At 44.4% G+C, this 18,078-nt stretch overlaps 1 pseudogene; it reads right to left on the reverse strand.

Moving 5' to 3' along the window:
* Positions 1–4,628: 4,628 nt before the first annotated feature.
* Positions 4,629–6,426, reverse strand: LOC115089428 (annotated as a pseudogene).
* Positions 6,427–18,078: the final 11,652 nt, after the last annotated feature.

Genomic DNA, 18,078 nt, shown 5'->3' on the forward strand with positions numbered 1-18,078 from the left:
TACTGAGTTAAAACCATTGCGGAGGCAAACACAATCTTCCAAGAGCTAGGCCTTCTGGCCTTACAAGTGTCATCCAGGACTCAGCCTATGATTCCCAACAGAGATGATCACAGAAGATGGCAGTGAGCAGGAAAGGGAGGGAGGAGAGTCTGTTGAAACTCTGAGGGGTCAGCAGCACCCAGCGATGGAACATGAAGCTTTCCTGTGGTCTCTAGGGTTCTAATACTAGTGGAAGCCAGTTTACAAGCAACTCTTGGGGCCTAAGGTCTAATTGAGAGGAGTAAGTGAATACCTTATAGTTTTCAGATTATTATGATGCAATTGGGTTTTCTTTATTTTGCTACTCACGGAGAAAGACACTGGTACTCTGAATGATATTTCCTCCTAAATATAAAGAAAGTCTGCGGGTTTGCTGTAGATAGACTACACTGGGGATGGGATTGGGGGGGGGGGAGGGGTTGGGGTTGGGGGCGAGTGAGTATACAGTGGTGTAAAGCGTCACCAAAGTTTATTACTCTTATAGTGGGAGGATGGATAAAAGGATATTGTCTTCAAATGAATTCCTCACTAATCAAGATATACAGACCCTGTATTAGTGACATGACTCTTTGGATGTCATCTTATCAGCTCTTAGAGAATTATTAGAATATCAACTATGACATCCTTTAAAGTTTGTACTTTAAATGTCAAGGGTTTAAATTCAGGACGGAAATGGTGTCTCTTTTGTGATGAGGTGCACCGTCTCCATGCTGCGATTGTATTTGTGCAGGAGACCCACTTGCAAGCTTGCTATGATAACCTTATGCGTTTGGGAGAGTTTCCTTTTCAATACCGGGCACCGCAGTCCAAATCATCCAAATATATGGGAGTTGGTATCATTATTCATAAGGATCTTAATTTTGAATTTAAGGGATGTCATAAAGATCCAGGAGGTTGTTTTTTAATACTGCATATCAAAATAGAGCAAGAACTTTATTCACTGATATCGGTATATGCCCCCAACACACAACAAAGCCCCTTTTATATTTCATTGAGTGAAACAATTCGGGAACATTCACAGGGATCCCTAATAGTTGGGGGGTGGGGGTGGGGGGATTTCAACGTCACTCTGAATCTACCATTAGATAATTCTCCCAGGTTATCATCTTCAGATTCTAGAGGAGGGAGGGGCGGTTTGAAATCACTTATATCCCAGGCTAGCCTGGTAGACGTTTGGCGCTCATGTTACCCTAAATCACGCAATTATACTTTCTATTCCTGTGCACATAAATCCTACTCTAGGATAGAACTTTTACTAGCAGACAAGGGCATCATTAAAAGAATTACTTTTTCAGATACTGAATTCATAACATGGTTGGACTATGCCCCAGCTTGGTTTAATATTCAGTTTCAGAACTATGATAAAGGGCAGTTATTTTGGAGGCTAAATGATAACTTGCTTGCTGATGAGGTTTTTAAGGAACAAATTAGGAATCATATTAGCTCCTATCTTGACATTAACAATACCCCAGATGTTTCCTCAGTCACTATGTGGGCCTTTTTCAAGGCAGTATTGAGAGGCCACTTTATTGCTAAAGCGTCTCATGAGAAAAAATGTAGAGAGAACATCTGGAATGAGTTGCTTTCTAAGCTTTTGGTTGTGGAGAATTGTCATAAGATTTCGCTGTCACCTCAATTATATCACAACATTCAAATATGCAAGGCTAAATTAGCGGAGCTAGATACAGCCTCTATAGCCCATAAGTTAGACTTAGTAAAACAGAAACATTTTGAAGGTGATAATAAAGCAGGTAAAATCTTGACTAATAAACTGAGGGGACAGTGTAACCAGAATAATATGGTGAAAATTAAAGATGCAAAAGGAAATATCTTGACAACGAACGAAGATAAAACCATTTTTTGTGCTTTTATTCTGATCTCTATAGCTCAAATCTTTCAATAAAATTAGAACATAAGAACATAAGAACATGCTGTACTGGGTCAGACCAAGGGTCCATCAAGCCCAGCATCCTGTTTCCAACGGTGGCCAATCCAGGCCAAAAGAACCTGGCAAGTACCCAAAAACTAAGTCTATTCCATGTTACCATTGCTAGTAATAGAAGTGGCTATTTTTCTAAGTCAACTTAATTAATAGCAGGTAATGGACTTTTCCTCCAAGAAATTATCCAATCCTTTTTTAAACACAGCTATACTAACTGCACTAACCACATCCTCTGGCAACAAATTCCAGAGTTTAATTGTGCGTTGAGTAAAAAAGAACTTTCTCCGATTAGTTTTAAATGTGCCACATGCTAACTTCATGGTGTGCCCCCTAGTCTTTCTATTATCCGAAAGAGTAAATAACCGATTCACATCTACCCATTCTAGACTTCTCATGATTTTAAACACCTCTATCATATCCCCCCTCAGCCGTCTCTTCTCCAAGCTGAAAAGTCCTAACCTCTTTAGCCTCTCCTCATAAGGGAGCTGTTCCATTCCCCTTATCATTTTGGTCACCCTTCTCTGTACCTTCTCCATCGCAATTATATCTTTTTTGAGATGCGGTGACCAGAATTGTACACAGTATTCAAGGTGCGGTCTCACCATGGAGCGATACAGAGGCATTATGTCATTTTCCGTTTTATTCACTATTCCCTTTCTAATAATTCCCAACATTGTGTTTGCTTTTTTGACTGCTGCAGCACATTGAACCAACGATTTCAATGTGTTATCCACTATCAGGCCTAGATCTTTTTCTTGGGTTGTAGCACCTAATATGGAACCTAACATTGTGTAGCTAAGGCATGGGTTATTTTTCCCTATATGCATCACCTTGCACTTATCCACATTAAATTTCATCTGCCATTTTGATGCCCAATTTTTCAGTCTCACAAGGTCTTCCTGCATTTTATCACAATCTGCTTGTGATTTAACTACTCTGAACAATTTTGTATCATCTGCAAATTTGATAATCTCACTGGTCGTATTTCTTTCCAGATCATTTATAAATATAGTGAAAAGTAAGGGTCCCAATACAGATCCCTGAGGCACTCCACTGCCCACTCCCTTCCACTGATAAAACTGTCCATTTAATCCTATTCTCTGTTTCCTGTCTTTTAGCCAGTTTGCAATCCACGAAAGGACATCGCCACCTATCCCATGACTTTTTACTTTTCCTAGATGCCTCTCATGAGGAACTTTGTCAAACGCCTTCTGAAAATCCAAGTATACTAGATCTACCGGTTCACCTTTATCCACATGTTTATTAACTCTTTCAAAAAAGTGAAGCAGATTTGTGAGGCAAGACTTGCCTTGGGTAAAGCCATGCTGACTTTGTACCATTAAACTATGTCTTTCTATATGTCCTGTGATTTTGATGTTTAGAACACTTTCCACTATTTTTCCTGGAACTGAACTCAGGCTAGCCGGTCTGTAGTTTCCCAGATTGCCCCTGGAGCCCTTTTTAAATATTGGGGTTACATTAGCTATCCTCCAGTCTTCAGGTACAATGGATGATTTTAATAATAGGTTACAAAATTTTACTAATAGGTCTGAAATATCATTTTTTAGTTCCTTCAGAACTCTGGGGTGTATACCATCTAGTCCAGGTGATTTACTACTCTTCAGTTTGTCAATCAGGTCTACCACATCTTCTAGGTTCACCGTGATTTGATTCAGTCCATCTGAATCATTACCCTTGAAAACCTTCTCCAGTACGGGTACCTCCCCAACATCCTCTTCAGTAAACAACGAAGCAAAGAAATCATTTCATCTTTCTGCAATGGCCTTATCTTCTCTAAGTGCCCCGGAAGGCTCATCTGCATACTGCTCCCAGCATCCCTCGGGAGAGGAGTCCAGAAGTCACCGCAAGCGATCCAGGGATTGACGTCCGTAGCCCCAGCTTCCAGATGCCCTGTCCCTTTTGCAGTAGAGGAGGACCAGAAGTGCATGCCGAATCTCAAACCCTTCCGTTAACTGAGTGAAGATTAATTTAACGATGGTTAAAGAAGATTGGTAAGTATAGCTTTCAGAAATTTTTGGGCTTATAAAAGTTTGGTGAAAGGTGAAATTAAGGGATATATTCTTTAGAGTTTGTGTGTGTCTGAGGTAATAAGCAAGCCAGAGATAGTTAATTCTAGTGTCTGTCTTTCCCACCCACTCAACCCTTGATTTTTAGGCACGAGACACTTTCTCATTAAAAATCAATCAGGGTCTTATCTAAATCATACTATTGTACCAGTCCTTATTGAAAGTTTAATCATCCCCTTGTAGGACACTAGCTGACTAATTAGTAAATTCACCTGTAAATTTAAACTACTCTCATTCCAACTCCCTAAGTATCCTAAACTTAACCTTTTAGATCCCGCTCATTGAAGGACTTATTTCCTGATGCCCCTTTTTATATATCTTAGTTAACTAGACCCAAATATGGTATAAAAAAATTTTCAAGGAAATCGGACTATGGGTTTTTGAGAAAAACGCATGTCCACTAGTGGAACGTTGGGATCTACAGGAGTCAAAAAGTACTTTTTCAAAAATTCTTTATTTTAGGTAATTCTTGTAACATTTCTTTATTTTAGGTAATTCTTGTAACATACTGCAATACTACAGCTGATATCATACATAAGAATGAAAATTAGTCAAAAAAATCAAGCATGATAATCTGGAAAACATTTTTCATGTAAACGTTTACCACAAAATTTACACCACTTTTTTGTATTTTTGGAGCAGACAGCACATCGGCCTTGGGAAGTTGTGGACAAGAAGTGAGGCTGTGATGCCTTTACATCAGCACTTATGGATGCTGTAGGACCTCCTTTCCGGATGCGGTAGCTTGAAAGGCCACATTTCATTGCTACGGTAGATACTTCACGTAGGAAGTCCAAGTGGCTCATTGCTTCTTTTCCAAGCAGATGGCAGTGAATTTTCCAAGCTGCCACAACAGCCATGTTCAAGCCATTTGAAAATAAATTCCACCACCACTTTTTGGAGCGAAGTGTTGGGCGGTAAGCTGATAAAAGCTGGTCAAGTAGATCAACACCACCCATGCCTTGATTGTAAGCACCAATTATTTTTGGTTGCTTTATTAGAACTTTTTTCTTTTCTTTGAGAGAATAGCGGCTGGCTTTTTGAAGTGGAAATGGCTTCATCCAGTTGGACATGACTGTGACCACACTGCTGTCATTCCAGTGGACACAGATGATGTCTCCATCACCACGATAATCAAATTCCCCACGATCTTTCTTGCGCAGTTCTTTAGGTGCCATTAGGGGACATTTCCCAGTTCTGTTTTCTCTGACAGTGCCAATTGCTCGAAATCCCTTTTCTTTCAGTTCCACCATCAAGTTGTGTGATGTGAAGAAATTATCAAAGAAAAGGCAATGATTTCTTGGCTCTTGAATGACTGAAATCAAATCCGAAATTACTCTTGTACCAAGTGGAACTTTTCAGTTTTATCAGTGCCTGATTCTTCTGGCTGATATTTGGCACCTGTATAAATCTGCATTGAAAATGGAAAACCATCTGGACTGCACATCATCCATATTTGGTATCCAAATCGAATTGGTTTTCCTCGAAGGAACATTTTGCAGCTATGATGACCATAATATGGTACCATTGATTCGTCAATGCTCAGGCTTTCACTAAAAACACCTCCAATCTTCAAAAACTGAGCAGATAAATGGGTATAAAATGGCTCAACTTTTGCAGCTTTTCCAGGTGGTAGTTGCAAATTGTCAACAATATGAAAATAGATTTTCAGGTCCTCAAAGCGTTTTCTTGACATGGTTTTTGGCACAATTTGGTTGCTCAAATCTTCTGCAGTTGACCAGTAATGCTTTTCTTTTGGAACATGGTGATAGCCACTGTGCAAGAGTATTCCGAAGAAACGAGTGATTTCGTCAGCATTTGTGTCAGTGCTTGCCAATTTCTGCCTGGCATATATATTTGTCATGTATGCTAATTCTTCTAAATAATCTTCACCCATAATTTCTATGAAAAGTTCAAATGGTGTCTTTTGAAGAAGATCTGGACGAATATCAGCCAACTTTGTTGGGGCATGCTCTTCCATTGTGGTTGTGAAATCATCTGTCTTGATCCATCTTGGCTTTGGCTTCTCTGGGTTTCGTTTTCCTTTGGTATCTCCTGATTCTTGACAATAGGTTGATAGCAATTTGTCATCCTCATCCACTTCCTCATCGCGTGACTCAACTGCAACTTCCACTTCACCACACACATCTGCTGGTACTTCTGGTGCTAGGTCTTCGTCATTGATATCTTCGATATCTGAGTCTTCTAAATTATCTGATGGTGGTAAAATCACAATATCAGCTTCTGTAGCTTCAGAATCGCCCAAAACTTGTTCAACTGCTTCTTCAACAGTCAAGTACTTCTGAGTTTTCATTGTATTCCAAATTAGGAAATGAACAGGACCGTCGCGGAGCTAGTCTCGCTCGCGCGGCCCGAGAAGAGGACGGCGTCGTGGAGCTAGTCTCGCTCGTGCGGAGCTAGTCTCGCGGGGCCCGAGAAGATGACGCCGTCACGGAGCTAGTCTTGCTCGTGCGGAGCTAGTCTCGTGGGGCCCGAGAAGAGGACGCTGTCGCGGAGCTAGTCTCGCGGGGCCCGAGAAGAGGACGCCGTCGCGGAGCTAGCCTGTTGTGCTCAGTCCTTGCATCCTGAGATGGAGGCCCAGGAGAGAGTAAGATTCCTCATATAGTGTATGGGAGTGATAAGCCTGTGTGTATGTATGTTTGAGAGAGAGAGAGAGAGCATGGGAGTGAAGCCTGTGTATGTGCTTGAGAGAGAGCATGAGAATGAGAAGTCTGTGTGTATGTGTATGCATGAGAGAGAGCATGGGATTATATGTAATTTACCATTTTTTTAAATATTTGTGAACCGTTTTTTGCATTTTTATTCATTTTTCAAAAATGTGTATATTTTGAACCACAAAGATCCCAACGTTCCACATGTGGAACATGCAAACATAAATTGGTGCTGATCAATTTGTATCTTACCTACAAAAGAAAGATTTATGCCAACATGATCAGAAAACCCTTGGGAACTTGAATATATCACACAAGTCCTTTATTGACACTCAGTATCATACCAAAAGGTGAAAAGGTCAAACTATGTCAAAACTTCAGTTTTTGACCTACTTTGCATATTCATATCTTTAAGAGTATTCATCTAGGAATATCACATTTTTGGATTTAGACTGTTCAAGTTCTATACTCTCAAGCTAAATGGTTGAAAATTTGATTTTCTTTAGGTTTGGAGTAATTAAAATCATTTAAAAAAATGTTCCACTTGTGGCACGTTGGGATCTAAAAGGTTAACTAGGAACTCAATAAAACTAAGATGAAGGCAGCAGTCCAGCAGCAAGAGGGGGGCTTTCCAGTCTTTTGCATTGAGTGTCACATGTATGATTTTTTACCAGCTTGTGAGAGATTGTATGTGTGCACTCGGTGCAAAGAGCTCCTGGCTCTCAGGGAATGAGTCTGATCTCTGGAGGCTAGAGTAGCAGACTTGGAGGAGCTGAGGAAGACAGAGAGGTACATTGATGAGACCTTCAGGGACATAGTAGCCAAGTCCCAAATCCAGTCTGGCAGCCCTAGTGCGGCCTTGGATCAGAAAGGTCTCCCAGTAGGAGAACATCACCCTGATGTAGCAGGAAGTGATCTTGTAGCAAGGACCTGCTCTCCAGGTGATGTATTGACCTCTCGCACTGAGGACAAGTCTCCCAGGGCTACTGCCCAGGAGGGAAGGGTTGGTGATTCGCTTATTAGAAATGTAGATATCAGGGTGGCTGGTGGATGTGAGGACCGCCTGGTAACTTGCCTGCCTGGTGCAAAGGTGGCAGACCTCACGCGTCACCTAGATAGGATTGTAGACAGTGCTGTGGAGGAGCCGGCTGTCATGGTACATGTGGGCACCAACGACATAGGAAAATGTGGGAGAGAGATTCTGGAAGCCAAATTTAGGATTTTAGGTAGGAAGCTAAAATCCAGATCCTCCAGGGTGGCATTTTCTGAAATGCGTCCTGTTCCACGTGCAGGTCCCCAGAGGCAGGCAGAGCTCCAGAGTTTCAATGCGTGGATGAGACAATGGTGCAGGGAAGAGGGATTCAGCTTTGTAAGGAACTGGGGAAACTTTTGGGGAAAGGGGAGACTTTTCCGAAAGGATGGGCTCCACCTTAACCAGAGTGGAACCAAGCTGCTGGCACTAACTTTCAAAAAGGAGATAGAGCAGCTTTTAAACTAGAACAAGGGGGAAAGCCGACAGTCACTCAGCAGTGCATGGTTCGCAGAAATGTATCCTTGAAGGATACTAATGAAACAGGAGAGTTAGGGCATCCCAACAGAGAGGTTCCATTAAAAGCAAACATAGTCCATATGCCTATATGTAAAAAATCACCAAAGCTAATGATTTCCGAATTATCCCAAACGACTGAAAAGCAGGTTGTTAAAACAAACAAAAAACACACTTTGAAATGTCTATATGCCAATGCCAGAAATCTAAGAAGTAAGATGGGAGAGTTAGAGTGTATAGCAGCAAATGATGAGATTGACATAATTGGCATCACAAAAACTTGGTGGAAGGAGGATAACCAATGGGATAGTGCTATATCAGGGTACAAATTATATTTGGCAGTGCAATAATAATGGGAGACTTCAATTACCACGCAACAACACTGGTGCAAGATCAAAATTTAATCACCACAATTTCTATGGTGGTTATTAGCAATTCCAATAATGGGAAGACTCAATTTTTATAGTGGCAACTCCATGCGTTCAACAAAACAGAATTCGAACAGGTCCCCCGACACGGTCCCGTGTTTCGCTGGGCTGCTTCGGGAGGGACCAGGGGTATATTTTAATCTAAGACATAAAACAAATATCAATGAGTATAAACAATGGTGAAGAAAGGCTACACAGTACCGACCTTTACAAATGTACATACCTTTATGAAAATACCCGGAGCGCGCACGCTCACACAGGTGTAGGGCATTTAAACACAGAAAAGGCGCGAACGTGACAGCTCTCACGAGAGCTGTCAACTTACAGCTGGTCTCGGCGGATCCGCACAGTGAACACCCATCTAATAAAACAGGTTCCACTCAATTTCTTTATTGAGGCCAGAGGGGGCTACCGTGTCTAGAATAAAAATCCATCTCTGCTCCCTCCTGCCTAGGATCTCGGGGTAGTTGCCTCCCCGGGGAGGGCAGCGCACAACCTCGATCACCAGGAAGGAGAGATCAGAGATGGTATGTTCGCATTCAAGCCAGTGGGACACCAGGGGTTCATCAAGTCTGTGTAAACGAATGTTAGAACAATGTTCAATTATTCGAGTTTTTAACATGCGTGTGGTTTTTCCCACGTAGAGCAACGGGCATGGGCACTTCACAATATATATAACCCCTTTAGTGAGACAGTCCGAGGAAGAGCGAAGTTTGAACACCCGCCCCGTAAGTGGATGTGTGAATTCTGACATATTGGCTGTGTGGCTGCACATAGTGCAATGACCACAAGGACCATGTATTCCTAAATTGTCAGATGAATCAATGAATGGGTAAGTATGCACTAGCCTGTCTCGTAGATTTCTGCCACGCTTAAAAGTAAAACGAAGCGGGCCACGTAACAGTTCTGTGAGTGAAAGTGCTGACCAGTGTCGCCGTATCGTCTCAGCAATAGTGCTCCCCATTATTGAAAATGGCAAAATACAGTTGTTAGATTCATCAAGCGAACTAGAGGATGGTAAAAATAGCCAGTCCCGATTCGTGTATAGCGCTCTCTTAAAAGCTCTCTTGACTACCCTATGGGGATAGCCGCGGTCCAGAAAACGGTTGATCATTACTTTTGCCTGTGTTAAAAATTCCAGGCGGGTGGAGCATAAGCGGCGTAAACGTAAGAACTGGCCTGTTGGGATATTGTCGCGCAAGGCGCGAGGATGACAACTCTGATACTGTAGTAGGGTGTTCCGGTCAGTGTGCTTACGATAAATAGATGTTTCAAAATGCTCCTGACCTACAATAATCAAAATATCTAAAAAAGCGATTTTCCAGCGGTGAATACAAAAGTTAAATTGTATATGGGCATTGAGAGAGTTGAGCCAATCCAGAAAACAATAAAATTGTATATCTGTGCCCATCCAAATCACCAAGACGTCGTCAATGTACCTACGCCAAAGGTAAATGAATTTGGACCACTCAGATGAATAAATAAATTGACTCTCAAAATTATCCATAAAGAGACAAGCCAAACTGGGGGCCATAGTGGCCCCCATAGCTGTGCCTTTAATCTGTTTGAAGTATGAATCATGGAACTGAAAAAAATTCTCAGTGAGAGCTATTTCAGATAACTGCATTAGAAAAGAAGTAGGTACACGATGAGGTCGTGGGCGTTTGTCCAAAGTGTGTGAGATCACTTGAAGTGCTTCAGTCTGAGGTATATTTGAATATAATGAGATAACATCAAGTGTGACAAAAAAGAATGGGTTAGGGGGAAATGGCAGTTCAGATAATATGGAGATCAAATGAGTGGAGTCCCTCACATATGACTGAATTAGCGACACAAAAGGTTTTAGGAAATAGTCCACAAACTGGGATAAGGGTTCAAGAAGAGAGCCAATGCCCGAGACGATAGGACGACCAGGCGGATGCGTCAGCGTTTTATGGATTTTGGGTAACGTGTAGAACTGTGGCGTGACAGGATGTGGGGTGGTGAGAAATTTCCCTTCTTTAGTTGTAATAATATGCCGGTCTAATGCTTCCTGAACAAGTTGTTTAATAGTACCCTGTAGTTCTTCGGTGGGATCAGTCAATAATGGGCTATAGAATTCACGGTCACTCAATTGGCGAACAACCTCAGTGTCATAATCAGAATGGTCCTGGACGACGATCCCGCCGCCCTTGTCCGCTGGTTTAATCATGATGGAATGATCCCTGCTTAAGGACATTAAAGCATGTGTCTCGTCTCTAGTCATATTGTAACGAATAAATCGTTTGGATAAAAAGATCGTGCGTACATCCCTACTGACTAGGCGTTCGAAAGCACCGAGGGAGACATCAATAGGGCCTGGGGGGATCCACCGAGACCGCGGGCGCATAACTGACATATCCGTAGATGTGTCAGTATCCAAAAAGAATAATTTAAGTCTCAGCAAGCGAAAAAAGCGGTGGAGGTGTGTGAATACATCAAATATATCACCCTTAATCGTGGGGACAAAGGAAAGTCCCTTCTCTAAAACCCTTAATTCACATTCAGAAAGACCACGTGAGGATAAGTTGAACACAGTCTCCTGGTTTACTGCCACGGATCCGCTTGTGATCGTGTTACACGAGCTGGTCTCTGTGCTCGCTGGACTGTTATAGTTCCCTTCGCTCGCGATCCCCGGGTGTTGCGTTGACCGTGGCCCGAGTCTAAAAAAGATGCCGCGATCGATGCATACCGAGAGGATGCAGAGAGTCCCAAAGCAGAGTCGGAGGAAGTTTGACCAGTCTGTCTAGTTCGCTTGATGAATCTAACAACTGTATTTTGCCATTTTCAATAATGGGGAGCACCATTGCTGAGACGATACGGCGACACTGGTCAGCACTTTCACTCACAGAACTGTTACGTGGCCCGCTTCGTTTTACTTTTAAGCGTGGCAGAAATCTACGAGACAGGCTAGTGCATACTTACCCATTCATTGATTCATCTGACAATTTAGGAATACATGGTCCTTGTGGTCATTGCACTATGTGCAGCCACACAGCCAATATGTCAGAATTCACACATCCACTTACGGGGCGGGTGTTCAAACTTCGCTCTTCCTCGGACTGTCTCACTAAAGGGGTTATATATATTGTGAAGTGCCCATGCCCGTTGCTCTACGTGGGAAAAACCACACGCATGTTAAAAACTCGAATAATTGAACATTGTTCTAACATTCGTTTACACAGACTTGATGAACCCCTGGTGTCCCACTGGCTTGAATGCGAACATACCATCTCTGATCTCTCCTTCCTGGTGATCGAGGTTGTGCGCCGCCCTCCCCAGGGAGGCAACTACCCCGAGATCCTAGGCAGGAGGGAGCAGAGATGGATTTTTATTCTAGACACGGTAGCCCCCTCTGGCCTCAATAAAGAAATTGAGTGGAACCTGTTTTATTAGATGGGTGTTCACTGTGCGGATCCGCCGAGACCAGCTGTAAGTTGACAGCTCTCGCGAGAGCTGTCACGTTCGCGCCTTTTCTGTGTTTAAATGCCCTACACCTGTGTGAGCGTGCGCGCTCCGGGTATTTTCATAAAGGTATGTACATTTGTAAAGGTCGGTACTGTGTAGCCTTTCTTCACCATTGTTTATACTCATTGATATTTGTTTTATGTCTTAGATTAAAATATACCCCTGGTCCCTCCCGAAGCAGCCCAGCGAAACACGGGACCGTGTCGGGGGACCTGTTCGAATTCTGTTTTGTTGAACGCATGGAGTTGCCACTATAAAAATTGAGTCTTCCCATTATTGGAATTGCTAATAACCACCATAGAAATTGTGGTGATTAAATTTTGATCTTGCACCAGTGTTGTTGCGTGATACTTGCTTATGTGCAAGGGTTCGCTCCTTCTTCTTTTAGACTTCAATTACCCCAATATTGACTGGGTAAATGCAACATCAGGACTTGCAAGTAATGAATAGCAGGCCGGGAGGCAGATGTTCAGGCGGGACGTAGATGCTCTTCACCCTGGAAGCTGGTACTCCCCCGGGAGGAGCCCGGCCGCTGGGACTTAGGCGGGTTGTGGATCAGGACAGGTAACTGGAACCAGACTAGGACAGTAGCAATACTGTAACTGGGTTTGGGTTCTGGAACCAGGCAGGAACTGTAGCAAGACTCGGGTACTGGAACCAGGCAAGAACTGTAGCAGGTAAACAGGAACCAAGCAGGTACTGTAGCAGGCAGACAGGAACCAAGCAGGTACTGTAGCAGGAACGGAGCGACGAAGCCAAGCGAGTCACTCTGGGGGACAGCGCAACAGGAAACCGGGAAGCTAACTTGTTGCAAGGCGAGGACTGGATGGCCGCGGCCGGCTTATCAAGGTCGCGGCGTCTGACATCAGGAACTGGGCGGAGTCACCACCGTGAAGCCGCCTAGGAGCAGGGCGTCCTCAGGCGGCTTCGCGGCGGTGCAGCCCCAGTGGGGACACCGCCAAACAGGCCGCAAGCCAGGGCTCCGGAGGTGGGAGCAGGTCGGGGAACAAGGAGGTAAGGGCCTGGCCGCAGTGCTTGCGGCCAGGACCGCAACACCATTTCCATGCATAAAGCAGTGTTTTCTGAGCAGAAATGGGGTCTTTGAAAATTGCGCCCTCTATCTGTGCGTAAGGTTGCGTGCAGACATTCCCAGGGGCAGGGCAGGGGAGGAGAGATCATTCCTGTGAGTGCCTTTGAAATTTCACAAGTCCGCTTGTAGGTTTTGCTGGAAACAGAAAGAAGGTGCAGGTCTGTACAAATAACTTTTTGAGTCACTTTTGAATTGCAAACATCCTTGATTGAATGGAAAGGTGATATATTAGAAGAATGAAATAGTAAATAAAGCCATTTATACAGGTCAATAGAGATTTACATGTATAGATCAGCTGTCTGATAACTGACCTCCCTCAATGCAGCCAAAAGCAGGCTTGGATTTGTCAATGGACTCACTAGGCCTGTGCCTAGGGTGGCAGGAAAGCGCGGGCAGCAGGCTGGCTGAAGATTTGCTGCCTTCCAGCTGTGCTGAAACTTCGGCAGCAGCCTTCTGCTTCCAGCGTCAGCCCCTCCCTTCCCAGGCAGCATGCAGGGAGCAGAAGGGGGAGGTGGTGAAACCAAAGCAGACACAGCAAAGGGGGATCATTTTGGGGAGTTTAGGAGGGGCTGAGCGGGGATCACTGGGGTTGAGGAGAGAGGCTGGGGGATGTCTGTGAGAGGAAAGGGAACATTGGAGGGGGCTGCATTTATTGTGAGAAATAAGGGACTGGTACAAGGTGTGTGTGTGTGTGTGTGTGTGTCAGACTGAATGGGAGGTTGCCGAGGGGGATACAAAGGGGAGTAGGACCAAAGCATGGCAGTTAATTACCTCATCCCCCACCTCCACCATTGTAATTCAGATCTTTTCTCCCTTGATCTCGGATTCTTTCCCCCAGATTCTGGAACCTCCCTTCCTTCCTACCTCTCCCTTCTCCCCAGATCCTGGAACCCAGCCCGCCTACTTTTTTCTCACCTTCCTCAATCGCAGAACATCCCTCTCCCTCCCTCCCGTCCCAGATTCCTGATCTTTCCCCCTTCCTCATTCTTCCACATCGCGCGTCCTCCCCATCCCCAGTCCTCACTCTATTTCCTCCCCACCATCCCTAGTCCTCTTTCCTCCTCACCCTTATCCCCAGTCCTCTCACTTTCCCCTTATCTCATTTCTGGTATTCCTCCCTTTCCTCCCCATTCCCGGCCCTCTCCCCCTTCTCCTCCTCTCCTCGACCTTGAGATCTCTTTTCTTCACCCAATACAAAAAAAAAAAAAAAAGAAAAAATTATGCCAAGAGAAGGGAGAGATAGGAAGGGAGGGAGGTTCCAGAATCTGGGGGATAGAATCCGAGATCAAGGGAGAAAAGGAAATGTTTGCCAATGTGCTTCAGAATTTTCTAATTTTTGCCACAGAATCTACCACTGAGCAGCTGTGGGGCTGCTGTGCCTTTGACTTCCTACTGCCTGCTGTCTGGTCTTACAGGGGAGAGTGGCAACGGGTGCCCGGGGGGAGACAAAACCCTAAGATTTGTCACTGGCTATGAGTACATACAATAGGGAAAAGCGCATGTAGCTTTAGCCGCATTTAGAGGATGTGATGTCAGGTGCGGGATCATAAAATAATAACATGTAGCTTGTAGTTTCAAGTCTACGCATGTTATTGTCCATAGAAAACCTACTACATAAAAAAGCAGGTGCCAAAGTCCACAAATACTTTGTACCCATAGTGAGTTTCAAAGGGAAAGTGCACGAGGACTTTGTCCCAAAGAGGACACATTTGAGAATTGCCCCCTGAATGCTCAGACATCTCTATTGGCAGGCATGACACGATGAGGCACCTATACTATGAAATTGGTGATGGTGAACAGCATGTACACTAATTTCCTATATACGGTAGTTTTGCATGGTTCAATTCCCGGTTTTATGTTCTTTTGACCCCTTCCCCATCCGAAATATATGTCCTGAAATTCACAACTTTCTTGAAATTCACCTTGTGCCATTCTTAGAAAAGGCAGAATATCACATGGAAATACATAAACCTAGCAACAGTCTAGGAAAAAGTGCTAATCCAGTTAATTACCATATTTAGGGTCAGGAAGGAATTTTTTCACTGTAGCAGAACTGGTTACAGATGCACAGGGTTTTTTTTTCTTCTTTCCCAGATTACCATTATGAAAAAGCATGTGTTACGCTCGGTGGCCTATTTCCACGGACTGCCAAGCTCACCTCTACCCTGGTCTGGTCATACCACTGAGTCCCGGCGCGGTAAGTCCTCTCTGTGCCATGCCACCATCTGTGGCAGGATGCGTCCAGCAACTCTCCCGCTACTGGTGGCCGCCACTTTGCTTGATAAAACATGGCTGCCTTAGACGCGCGCACATGCAAAGAGGAAAACCCCACGGCCCCTCTTGATGACCTCACAGTCCTGGGTCTATAAAAGGCCACTTCCCTTGCCTTGGCAAGAGGTTGACTCCTTGGAGTAGTACTTGGCCTCTACGTTGTTCCTGATGCTGATCCTGGTTCCTGGTTCCTGTTTCCTGCTTCGCTCTGTTCCTGAGTTCTGTTCTTGGTTTCCTGTGGCAGTCTGGTCTGTGTTTGAGTTTTCATTTTCTTTGTGGTCAGTCTTCCTCCTCATCTGCCTTCATTGCTCATCTCTTTCGATGTCCTCTGGCTTTGACTTCGGATTGGACATTGATGCTGCTTGACCTCCACCTGTCACTGACCACTGTTTGTTTACCATTTCTGACTGAACTCCACCTGCTACTGACTACTGCCTGTACCTAGACACAGAGTGAACTCTGCCCGCCTCTGACCACAGCCTAAACCTTTGATCACCTGCCGTCTGCCCTGACTGCTGCTAGACTCACATTTTGCTTCTCTTCTTAGTGCTGGCCCTTAACACCTTCAACTCGATGGATCTTCACCTCTGCAGAGGCCCGCGCCCAAGTCGAGCCAGCCCTGGCACCCAAGGCCTCAACGTCAAGGGAACGAGGGCTATTATTGGTGAAGTTCCAGTTGGGCCTCTGCTTCAGCCAGCTCTGCCTACCGATGGTGGGGACCTACAGGACTCCTCCCTGAAGGTTGCACCAACTCCATCTCGGCCTAAGGGTCCACGCCAGCAACAGTATGTCTTTCTTTGAAGATATTTGCATGCTGAATCCTGCAACTGCATGGGGAGGTCCCCCTAAAATTCCTAATGCTGCTGGTAGAGAGAGGGAGAGCAGCCCTGTAAGAATTTTGCTGCTGCTAGGATGGAGTAGCCCAGAAAAATCCTGCTCCCACACTCCTCCACCCACGTGGCAGACTACTCGCTGTACAAAACTTGCGGGCTGTCTGTGCTGACCTCATGTATTGCCGGATCGGTGCAGCTACTCCCCAGCCTCCTGAATTTTGAAAATGCCTACAGTACCGGCATTGCACAGCACACAGTGTCCCAGGGGTTGCCAACCCCTGACGCACAGGAGCTGCTAGGCAGCTGGAAGAGAGTCAGGTTTGACGGACTTCTGGTCTTCTGTCAGTCTAAACCTACTGTACGTAACTATGATATTTCCCGGGGACTGCCATCCTCATTCAGCCAGCCTTCTCCCCAGTGAGAGTCAGCTGAAAGGTTTGTTGATCAGCAGGGGTCAGTATGAATGGGCATGGTTCTAAAATTGCCAGGAAAATTGTGAGTAATCATTTAGACCTAGTTATTTTAGGATGTCCCTGGGGATGACTTTTTGCCATGTGGTTAAAATTGTTCCACCCTGCCTCTTCACAGCTGGATGGGGGGAGGGGGGGGGGGCTCGTTCTCTTCAATTGTCCATCGGCTTCAATGAAGTCAGACTGTCCGGAGCCCTACTCAATACAAAGAGCATGGAGGCTGCCAGGGGAAGAAAATGCGCAGTACAATAAGGAACCAACAAGCATATTTCATGTAAGCAGTGTGTGTGTGTGTTTGGGGGAAACTGCAAGCGTATTAAGTCAGAAAATCTCAGGTAGAATAGGGCAGAAAATTGCAGAATTTGCAGTCTGATTGCTCTTGCCCTTTGCCAGTGGCAGTACCACAGCCAGTGCCAAAGGAACAGCACAAAACAGCTGCAGTGTTCCTGTGCTGAGGCTGCATCTCCCTGCAGGAAGTGAGTGCAGACATTGGCAACAGGCTTCCCTACTCCTTTTAATTCAGCTGTGCGACATTGGATGGGAAAGGCTGTGGAGTAGAGATACTAATTTAAGGGGAAATTGCAACCTTCCAAACATTCATGGTGCGTTCTCAGCACACCTTGTGTTTTTTTTTTTTCCAGTGGCTGATTCTGTATCTGATCTGTTCTGTTTTAGCCCCCTCAGGTCTGGAGCCAGGTCAGGAAGCAGACAGTGGAAAGCAAATAGATTAATTCTGTCCCTTCTAGCACTATTCTTATCTTTGGGGAAAAAGATCGAGGACCCTTATTTTCAGGACTCGTTGCATGAATCTCTGAAATAAACTTTACAAAGTGTGTGTATGTCCAAAAAATTAATTGCATATGAAAAACGATGTGCTTCCTAGGAATTAATATCTGGCCAAAAGGATGACATAAGGCAGATCACTTGGATTAAAATAAAAGCATATAACTTCAGTCCAGTGAATTTGTTCAATGTTATTCCAGACGGCTTTTTCAACCAACAGGAAAAATTTAAAAAATATATTTCGCTCCATAAAACTACATCAAAATCTGCAAGAAAAGTAACATTAAGTTCCAACACTTAATAATAGAAAGATGCATTCTTTTTTATTTGCTTTATTGATGTCATCGTTTTAAACTGCACTTAACAAAATAATATGGGCAACCAGGACCTGCTGGCCTCTCCCTGCATCCATTAACTTTACAAATACACCC

The sequence above is a fragment of the Rhinatrema bivittatum genome, chromosome 4 (genome assembly GCF_901001135.1).
Source record: "Rhinatrema bivittatum chromosome 4, aRhiBiv1.1, whole genome shotgun sequence".
Lineage (NCBI taxonomy): Eukaryota > Metazoa > Chordata > Amphibia > Gymnophiona > Rhinatrematidae > Rhinatrema > Rhinatrema bivittatum.